We start from the raw sequence: 8,899 nt of genomic DNA, 5'->3' as shown, positions 1-8,899 counted from the left end.
GAGCCAAGTGTGCACACTCGGCTCTGCTACATCAGATGTAGCAGAGCCGAGTGTGCACACTCGGCTCTGCTACATCTGATGTAGCAGAGCCGAGTGTGCACACTCGGCTCTGCTATATCAGATGGGCTGACCGGCACAACAGATGTAGCAGAGCCGAGTGTGCACACTCGGCTCTGCTATATCAGATGGGCTGACCGGCACACTCGGCTCTGCTACATCTGATGTAGCAGAACCGAGTGTGCACACTCGGCTCTGTTATATCAGATGGGCTGACCGGCACACTCGGCTCTGCTATTTCAGATGGGCTGACCGGCACACTCGGCTCTGCTACATCTGATGTAGCAGAGCCGAGTGTGCACACTCGGCTCTGCTATATCAGATGGGCTACATCAGATGTGCACACTTGGCTCTGCTACATCTGATGTAGCAGAGCCGAGTGTGCACACTCGGCTCTGCTATATCAGATGGGCTGGCCGGCACACTCGGCTCTGCTATATCAGATGGGCTGACCGGCACACTCGGCTCTGCTACATCTGATGTAGCAGAGCCGAGTGTGCACACTCGGCTCTGCTATATCAGATGGGCTTACCGGTACACGGTGTAGTTGAGCAGAACTGGCTCAGCACTGCTAAGTCTCTGCATTCCCATAGGAATGCATTGGCCAGCCTTCGGCCAATCAGCGCTGGCTCTGATGGAGGAGGCGGAGTCTAAGATCGGACCTGAATGGAGACTGGTGTGGAGCGATCTTAGACTCTGCCTCCTCCAGCAGAGCCAGCGCTGATTGGTCGAATTCCGTACTCTGGCCAATCAGCGCTGGCCAATGCATTCCTATGGATTCCTATATCCACACTCGGCTCTGCTACATCAGATGTAGCAGAGCCGAGTGTGCACACTCGGCTCTGCTACATCAGATGGGCTACATCAGATGTGCACACTCGGCTCTGCTACATCTGATGTAGCAGAGCCGAGTGTGCACACTCGGCTCTGCTATATCAGATGGGCTGACCGGCACATCAGATGTAGCAGAGCCGAGTGTGCACACTCGGCTCTGCTACATCAGATGGGCTGACCGGCACACTCGGCTCTGCTACATCTGATGTAGCAGAGCCGAGTGTGCACACTCGGCTCTGCTATATCAGATGGGCTGACCGGCACACGGTGTAGTTGAGCAGAACTGGCTCAGCACTGCTAAGTCTCTGTATTCCCATATAAATTCATTGGCCAGCCTTCGGCCAATCAGCGCTGGCTCTGACGGAGGAGGCGGAGTCTAAGGTCGGACCTGAATGGAGACTGGTGTGAAGCGATCTTAGACCCCGCCTCCTCCAGCAGAGCCAGCGCTGATTGGTCGAATTCCATACTCTGGCCAATCAGCGCTGGCCAATGCATTCCTATGGATTCCTATATCCACACTCGGCTCTGCTATATCAGATGGGCTACATCAGATGTGCACACTCGGCTCTGCTATATCAGATGGGCTGACCGGCACACTCGGCTCTGCTATTTCAGATGGGCTGACCAGCACACTCGGCTCTGCTACATCTGATGTAGCAGAGCCGAGTGTGCACACTCGGGTCTGCTATATCAGATGGGCTGATCGGCACACGATGTAGTTGAGCAGAACTGGCTCAGCACTGCTAAGTCTCTGCATTCCCATAGGAATGCATTGGCCAGCCTTCGGCCAATCAGCGCTGGCTCTGCCGTAGGAGGCGGAGTCTAAGGTCGGACCTGAATGGAGACTGGTGTGGAGCGATCTTATACTCCGCCTCCTCCAGCAGAGCCAGCGCTGATTGGTCGAATTCCGTACTCTGGCCAATCAGCGCTGGCCAATGCATTCCTATGGGGAAATGTTAGCTTGCGAAAATCGCAAGCTGACAGGGATTTCCATGAAATAAAGTGACTTTTATGCCCCCAGACATGCTTCCCCTGCTGTCCCAGTGTCATTCCAGGGTGTTGGTATCATTTCCTGGGGTGTCATAGTGGACTTGGTGACCCTCCAGACACGGATTTGGGTTTCCCCCTTAACGAGTATCTGTTCCCCATAGACTATAATGGGGTTCGAAACCCGTTCAAACACTCGAACAGTGAGCGGCTGGTCGAATCGAATTTCGAACCTCGAACATTTTAGTGTTCGCTCATCTCTACTTGTAATCATTTTCTGGAAGAAACTGAGCATTATCTGACAGAATTGCAGGGGTGCCAATACTTTTGGCCAACACTGTAGTTCCACAGACACTTTACTCCAGGCATATATGCCTAATATAGGGTTCAAACAAAGAACTTTACCCCACATTCACACTACCAAGCTTCAGCCGTGAAATTTGGTTCTTGTGTTACTGGCCTGAACTGTATACCAGGAGAGGCACTGCTAGTAGTTAACTGCGCTGCTAGGAGTGCCTGTCTCTGTCACTAACATCACAGCTAACTATCTCGCAGTTTACTTACTTCCTCAAGCTCTAGTGATTTCCTGGTGAGAAAATGAACAAAGCCAGGCTGATTCACTTCATCTTCCTTCCCTTTACTGATTGTGCAGTTTTATAAAAAACCCTTTCAAATGCTACAAAAATATGATAGAAATCTGATCACCTGCTGTGGATTTTCTGATGTGCAATAGGTGAAATCCATAGCAAAATACCCTTCACAATATATGGCAAAATCCACAAGTACCACATACAGTTTTTTGCTGGCAGCATGCAGTATATAACTACAGTTGGTGCACAGTTTTGTCACATAGTGAATAAAAGCAGAACAGGAGTGGCGTATTTTTTGTTATTACTTGCAGGATGACTTTTATTTTTTACAGTTATTGCAACATATTTCATATATATTTCATTTTTAAGGAAGTCCTGATTTATAGACTTAACACAGTTTGAGTGTAGAGGGTAGAACTCACTGAATCCCATTGGGATACAAGCTTCAATACATTATATAATACACCGTTGAATGGCAAGATAATACTATATTTACACATTACTTACTGCCAAGCAATAACTTATACCCAGTATAAGTCTCGGAAAACAATAAAGCTGTGGGGAAAAGAACAATCCGCTGTTAAGGTAAGTCTTTATCTTTGTATTCACTTGAATTAGACTGAGTTCTGCATGCAGTAGGATGATGGTCTGGGGGGGGGAGGGGTCAGACCCCTACTAATGAAACGGAAATGTCTTAATCTAATATTTTAGTCTACAAAAACCCTGCTTAAAATGTTTCGATATAATGTTGTATACGCTAGGTAAAATATTTCTTTGTGTTGTTTTGACCCTCACTGATCTGAAGCAAAGGATATTTTTACATACCTGTTACATATTTTCCAGCTGTTCTGACTTTGCTGGATCTGCCCAGAATTCTCAGGGACAGTAAATTTATTTCTGAAGCAGTGTCCTGACATCCTTCTCCACTCAGACACATAAGCAGTCAGGGAACTGAACAAAGATAAGTGCCATGTACTGCCCCTCACACATCTAACATCACTTACTCCTCTTCACCTTTAATTTGGTGCCAGCAGGGGCAAATTTGCAATATACATCACTAGGAATTTTCCTTGTGGGCCAACTGACTGGATGCTGATTATGGGGCACTCATTCAGCAAGCTATCTGCCCTGAAATTGTGGGCTTGTCACAAACGAAGATGTATGAGGAAAAATCACAAACAATTACAGTGGGGCAAAAAAGTATTTAGTCAGTCACCAATAGTGCAAGTTCCACCACTTAAAAAGATGAGAGGCGTCTGTAATTTACATCATAGGTAGACCTCAACTATGAGAGACAAAATGAGAAAACAAATCCAGAAAATCACATTGTCTGATTTTGTAAGAATTTATTTGCAAATTATGGTGGAAAATAAGTATTTGGTCAGTAACAAAATTTCATCTCAATACTTTGTTATATATCCTTTGTTGGCAATGACAGAGGTCAAACGTTTTCTGTAAGTCTTCACAAGGTTGGCACACACTGTTGTTGGTATGTTGGCCCATTCCTCCATGCAGATCTCCTCTAGAGCAGTGATGTTTTGGGGCTGTCGCTTGGCAACAAGGACTTTCAACTCCCTCCAAAGGTTTTCTATAGGGTTGAGATCTGGAGACTGGCTAGGCCACTCCAGGACCTTGAAATGCTTCTTACAAAGCCACTCCGTCGTTGCCCTGGCAGTGTGCTTTGGATCATTGTCATGTCATGCTCTAGAGGAGATCTGCATGGAGGAATGGGCCAACATACCAACAACAGTGTGTGCCAACCTTGTGAAGACTTACAGAAAACGTTTGACCTCTGTCATTGCCAACAAAGGATATATAACAAAGTATTGAGATGAAATTTTGTTACTGACCAAATACTTATTTTCCACCATAATTTGCAAATAAATTCTTACAAAATCAGACAATGTGATTTTCTGGATTTGTTTTCTCATTTTGTCTCTCATAGTTGAGGTCTACCTATGATGTAAATTACAGCCGCCTCTCATCTTTTTAAGTGGTGGAACTTGCACTATTGGTGACTGACTAAATACTTTTTTGCCCCACTGTATATTCACCTCTCCTGGACATCCCACAGTCCCCAGCAGTGGCGTAATTAGGAAGGGCGGTGCCCCGTGGTGAACTTTTGACATGAGGCCCCCTCCAAGAGGGGTACATGGGCGTGCAGGCTGTTTGTGAATAAGAGGGTGACGTGGGGTGCAGGGTGTGTATAAGCAAGAGGGGAAATGGGGGTGCAAGCTGTGTGCGAGCAAGAGGGTGATCTGGAGGGGGGAACGCCCCATTCCACCACACTCTTACTCACCCACAGCCTGCACCTCCATTCCCCCTTCTTTCTCACACACAGCCTGTGCCCCCAGGTCACCCTCTTTGCTCACACACAGCCTGCATGCCCATGTACCCCTCTTGCTCACATAGGGCTGTGAGTAGAAGGGGTACATAGGTGTGCAGGCTGTATGTGAGAAAGGAAGGAATGGGGGTGCAGACTTTTTCACACACAGCCTGCACACCCATGTACCCCTCTTCCTCACAGCCTATAACCAATTCCCTCCCATTGTACACTGACCTGTACAATCCAAGTAGCTCCGCCCACAAAAGACACTGAGTCTGTTAGTAGTTTAAAGGACCTTTGATCATGTCATGATGACGTCATGTCTCAGGTCCTTCAATCTACTAGTATAGATGCCGGCACAGGGCCTGGGGACTGCGGGCAGGAGATAGAAATTTCTCCTACCCGCTGTCACTATGCAAGTGCCGGGAGGCAGGGGCCCGGACAGGGGTGAACCTACTGTCCAAGCTTGTCCTGGACTGGCTTAGGTAAGCAAAAATGCCGCCCCCCCGGGGCCCAGGCATAGCGCCGCCCGAAGCAGTCGCTTTAGGTCGCCTCATGGGAGGTACGGCGCTGGGCCCGGACAGCAGTCGGCCCCTGCTTGGGTGCAGTAGTAAAGGAAGCAATTGCTAGCTTTACTACTGTTAAAAGATGGACTGTGGAGGAGGCAGCTCCTCTACATCTTCAGGCAGCACCCGGCACTGCAGTAAATAGTGCCCGTTTGGTGCTGGAGTTACTCCAGCAGGTAACGGCCTGTTTAAAAAAAAAATCTTCAGCAGTAGCAGCTGTCACCGGGCCCCCTAGTGTCCCGGGCCCTGTGGCAGCTGCTACCACTGCTATCCCGGTAGTTACGCCCCTGGTCCTCAGCATCCTCTTCAGGCTTCTTCCAGCCTTTGGCTGACTTCACTTGCCTGAGGTGTGTGTGTCAGCATCTCCCACATGACTGCTGAAGCCTCAACAGTGACCCCAGGGTGCATGATGTCAACCAGAGGCCTAAAGAGGATGCTGGATGGCTGATGGATGGCGCAAGGATGCCCAGAAGAGGTGAAGCAAGGTGAGTATAACTGTGACTTTTACACACCTTCTCTGATTATTATACCACAGACCCCAGAGTACAATAATAACACTTCACAAACTTCACAAATAATTCATGGATATAAATTTTGTGGGGTTTGCTCATCTCAATGAAGCAGCTTGAGGATTACAGTAAGCATTACATAGTAGGGGCACTGCAGAGCATATATACTGTGTGGGACCACTGTGCTGTACTTTGGAGGGGCTCTTGGGAGCATATTACACTGTGTAGTTTCTAGAGAGCATTTCATACTGTGAGGAGTCACTGTGGAGCACTACACTGGGAGAGGAGCTGGGGTGCATTATACTGTAAATCCAAAAGAATGAAACCAAAAAATAAAATACATAAATATTTTATTAATTAACTATAATTAATACACATAAAAAGATACATGGAGACACACAGGGGAAGGTCCACTATGAATTAGCAGACAAATACCACAACCCCCCAAAAGAACCAGTAGCCAGAGGGGTTCCCAAAGAGATCAATCAGATCACAAAATGTAGGAGTACAAAATAATCAAATAAGCAATAGCTGACCCAATATACACACACTAATAGAATAGCAACAAGTGCATAGATAAATCCCTTCAATGTATATAGTATATAATAAAGGTCAATAATTAGATAATACATTTAATAGTACATACCTACAGACATTAATGAAATATAATGACTCCAATAGGGGGAACCACTCCAGCTACTGTCCCAGGGATAATGCTCAACTGCATGGAGTCATTATATTTCAATAATGTCTGTAGATATGTACTATTAAATGTATTATCTAATTATTGACCTTTATTATATACTATATACATTGAAGGGATTTATCTATGCACTTGTTGCTATTCTATTAGTGTGTGTATATTGGGTCAGCTATTGCTTATTTGATTATTTTGTACTCCTACATTTTGTGATCTGATTGATCTCTTTGGGGGCCCCTCTAGCTATTTGTTCTTTTGGGGGGTTGTGGTATTTGTCTGCTAATTCATAGTAGACCTTCCCCTGTGTGTCTCCATGTATCTTTTTATGTGTATTAATTATAGTTAATTAATAAAATATTTATGTATTTTATTTTTTGGTTTCATTCTTTTAGAGTTATGCTATGCTTTGTTTGTGGAAACCATTTGGTACTCTTCTTTAATTTTGGGGGTTACATTAATTGGTTCTATGTGCATTATACTGTGTTTGGACCCCTTGGGAACATTATATATACTGTATGGGGACACAACAAGAAACTAGAAAATACATCAGGGAGGGGGTAGCCCCAAAGATTTCTGATAGCAGACTGGTTTATTGCTACCTTTTAAGGGTCCAGTCACACGGAGGTAGAAGGCCGCTGATACTGGAGCAGAACTCGCGTCAGAATCAGCGCTGAAAAAAAAGACTCCCATTGACTTCAATGGGTTCCGTTTTCTGTGTGAACCCATTGAAATCATGGGTTCCACACGGAAAACGGAACCCACTGAAGTCAATGGGAGGCTTTTTTAAGCGCTGATTCTGACGTGGGTTCTGCTCCAGTATCAGCGGCCTTCTACCTCCGTGTGAATGGACCCTTTTAAAAGGTAGCAATAAACTGGTTCTGCACCAGAATCAGCACCAACTTCCTCCGTGTAAATGGACCCTCAATCCCCAGCCATGCAGGCCATGATTTGCCATGTTTGGATGTTTTTAGTAGAGCTTACTACTGCTCACTCTGACTTTACATAGGACTGCTGCCTCTTTCACAAGAAACATTTCTCTGTACAATAATTTTACACAGGATAATTCACATGGAAGGAAGCAGCGCTAGTTACCTAGAACTGCTGCTGTCAGATCCAAAATATCCCTCAAATTAATAACAGTGCCATGTAGGAGACTTTAATTGAATCAAAAATACACCTTTTACTCTCCTCTAGAATCAATGCCATTACCATACCTCTAAGAAAGATCTGCATTTTCAGCCCCTGTCTGCATCAAAGTTATCTGTTGGATTACAATTTTGTACTGCGTTGCTCGACTGTTACCATACCCTTGGCTAACTGACCTCCATTTGTTGTTTGTTTTATCTGCGTTCTGTGTTGTCACTTATATAGGAAGGACTTGTCGATCAGTTGTCCTCTGCCATCTAGGTTAGTGAGGCAAGCAGGTAGGGGCAGTGGTAGGTTCAGCTTAGGGCTCACTGTCTTGTCGTGCCCCTTCCCCCAGGGTTCACCAGCAGCTAGTGGGCAATTGTTCCTATTGTAATTCCCTTACACAAGGCAGTTGGAACCAAAAACTACATATTTCCACAGGTCTAATGTCCATTCCGTGTAATCCTTGACCTTAGCAATTATATTTTTTTCATGTTCTACTGGCATCTTTGTTCAATTCTTTGTTCTTTGCATCAATTCTTCCTTACAGGCCTTATACTCCCAGTCTCCTCTCAACAGTTGATGTTGAACTGTGTCTGGTACTTGATCTCTGTAAACCATTTATGAGGGCTCTAATCTGAGGTGCTGTTACCTTGTGGATTCTGAAACTAGTAACTCTAAAGAATTTATCTTCTGCAGCAGAGGTAACTTTTGGTCTTCCTTTCATGGGGAGTCAGTGTCATCATTGCTTTTTGACGGTTTTTATGACTGCACTTGAGAATACTTTCAATGTTCTTGAAATTTTCAAGACCTTCAAGTCTTAAAGTAATTATGGACTTTTTTTTTCTCTTTACTTATTTGTTATTCTTTTCATAACATGGATTAGAACAGTAGTAAATGATGTTCTCAAACATATTGTGAAGGCAAGAAATTCCACAAGATAACTCTTGAAAAGGCATACCTATTGATTGAAAACCATTCCAGTTGACTACCCCACGATGCTGTTTGAAAGAATGCCAAGGGTGTACAAAGCTGTCATTAAATGAAAAGGGGAAACTAGAGGAAACTAAAATATAAAATATTCTGGTTTAACATTAAATATTTAGGTTTAACACCTGTTAGTTTACTAATTAATTCCATATGTTTCTTTATAGTTTTCATGTCTTCAATATAGACCTACAATTTATACTGTATATATTTTT

The sequence above is a fragment of the Leptodactylus fuscus genome, chromosome 6 (genome assembly GCF_031893055.1).
Source record: "Leptodactylus fuscus isolate aLepFus1 chromosome 6, aLepFus1.hap2, whole genome shotgun sequence".
In the NCBI taxonomy this organism is placed as follows: Eukaryota; Metazoa; Chordata; class Amphibia; order Anura; family Leptodactylidae; genus Leptodactylus; species Leptodactylus fuscus.
This window is presented reverse-complemented; position numbering follows the sequence as displayed.